The 2,109-nt window shown below is 38.8% G+C and overlaps 1 non-coding gene across 1 annotated transcript; it reads left to right on the top strand.

Moving 5' to 3' along the window:
- The first annotated feature begins 1,767 nt into the window (after positions 1-1,767).
- Positions 1,768-1,847, top strand: TRNAL-UAG (transfer RNA leucine (anticodon UAG)). Its single transcript has one exon. It is a non-coding gene; the product is annotated as a tRNA-Leu (tRNA).
- Positions 1,848-2,109: the final 262 nt, after the last annotated feature.

Below are 2,109 nucleotides of genomic sequence, written 5' to 3'. Positions count from 1 at the left end.
AATTGCCCTAATCCTGAAAGTCAGACTGCATTGTCTCTCGGAGTCAACTCTCCATATGCGGGGCGTAAAAGGCAGTTCTTCAACGTAAAAAGATCAGAGACTCATTTACGCGGGGCGTACTTCAGCTACGCACGGCGTAAAAGCTCCAATTCAAGCAATAAAACTTCAGAGACTCAAACACGCGGGGCGTACTTTAGCTACGCAGGGCGTGTTTGAGACAATTAGACACAGAATTGGTCCACATGCAGGAGATTTCTGACGGAATGGGCATTTACGCGGGGCGTAGACCACCTTACGCGGGGCATATCATGGGATTTCTGCACCAAATAATGTTGCTCCATACTTGTACTTTGTGAAATTACAACATTGCCCTTGCTTGATGTCTATAAATAGGAAGCTCTTGAACTTCATTTGGACACCAACCAAGAAATAATTACACACTAGAGAGCAAACTATACTTGTTTTGTTACTTGTTGTAGTGTAGATTCAGTTTTTGTAGCTAAACTCTCCACCTCGAGAGCTTGTTCGGTTGTTTCGGCATTCCATCGAAGTTCCGCTCCACCATTCGTCACCAAGCTCGAGAGTTCCACCTCCACGACCTAGGAGACGGCTTTGAGTCCGGTTAGCTAGTTTCAAGGGCGGATTCTCCCCTTTTACGTGCTAATTAGCTTGTACTCTTCCTATGTACTAGGCTTGGTTGTATTCCATTTATACACATTTCATATTTATAATTTCATGATTTATAATCTCTATTTCCCTCTACGTGTTAGTGTTTGCTACTTGATTTGATATTGATAATTGATTATTGTGTAGGAGAACGCGATTTCCGACGCCATTCGGGCTATCTTTAGGGAGTTATATAGGTGTTGCCCTACCGGAAGTGACAAACCAGACACCGTAGGAATTGACAAACCACGGAACTTACGGGCCCTAGTTTCTAATTCCCCCGCATTAGACATGCCTTGACTAGGAATTACGTAGTCTAAGTGCTTCACGGGTCGGTCCTACTACACTTAGTCGTCTTTACAAGAGTAAATTATTATCCGTAAACATTTAGAGTCATTATTTATCGTGGTTATAACTTATCGATATTCATCCCACTTCATAGGGTTTTAGCTACACAAATCTGAGTCTCCAATAGTTAGGATAGTGTGTAGTTGTATCTTACTTCACCCCCAAAGTAATCGCCGCTTAAATAACATACGAAACTGAGTCGTCTAATACTTGTAATTATAAATCCCGTGGATTCGATACCCGGTCTTAACCGGATTATTACTTGATACGACGGGGTACACTTGCCCCTAAGTAGTCGTAGCGTCTAGTAGAGTTAAGAACATTTAAAAGATCACATTCATAGCGCATTCACCGTAATACACATTTAATCGTCATAAGAAAAGCTCACACTAGGCGTCGCGCTATCAGTTACTAATGGCGCTTTTTCCAGTGGATGCTTTCTACGATGTGGTTAGAAGATGTAATTTGAAGCTTTCCATTATAAAAACAATGAAGAGGAATGAAGGAAAATTAGTAAAAAATGGAGAATAGATGATAGAAACTAGGCGATCATGGTGATAAAATTAGGTCACTGGTGAATACAAGATTGTTTCATGGGGGAGGGGGCATGGGCTAAATATACACCTACGCGCATACACTTTTTGTTTGTTAAGATTAGATATATAATAAGTAACACATTAAAATATATAACAAACCGTCGTTAATCACGAATTAATAGGATTAAGCAACCAATAATAATCTATTAGAAACAAAGACAGTTTGGCCGAGTGGTCTAAGGCACCAGATTTAGGCTCTGGTCCGAAAGGGCGTGGGTTCAAATCCCACAGCTGTCATCATTAATTAATCATTTTTCAGTTTTTTTGGTAACAAAAAAAAATTGATTGATATTCTAAATTTACAAACTATCTTATTTTGTAACTTGCTTAAAGTGACATGATTAATTACTTAAATATACATGATAGCATATGATTAATTTTAGACAAATTAAAATTTATCACTCTAAGAAATTCAATGGGGCAATAGATCCTACAAGAGGAAATTTTTTATTTCTTTTTTACTTAGATCACTACAAGAAAATATATGTTTGCTGGCGGA

The sequence above is a fragment of the Euphorbia lathyris genome, chromosome 8, assembly GCF_963576675.1.
Source record: "Euphorbia lathyris chromosome 8, ddEupLath1.1, whole genome shotgun sequence".
NCBI lineage: Eukaryota > Viridiplantae > Streptophyta > Magnoliopsida > Malpighiales > Euphorbiaceae > Euphorbia > Euphorbia lathyris.
This window is presented reverse-complemented; position numbering and strand designations above follow the sequence as displayed.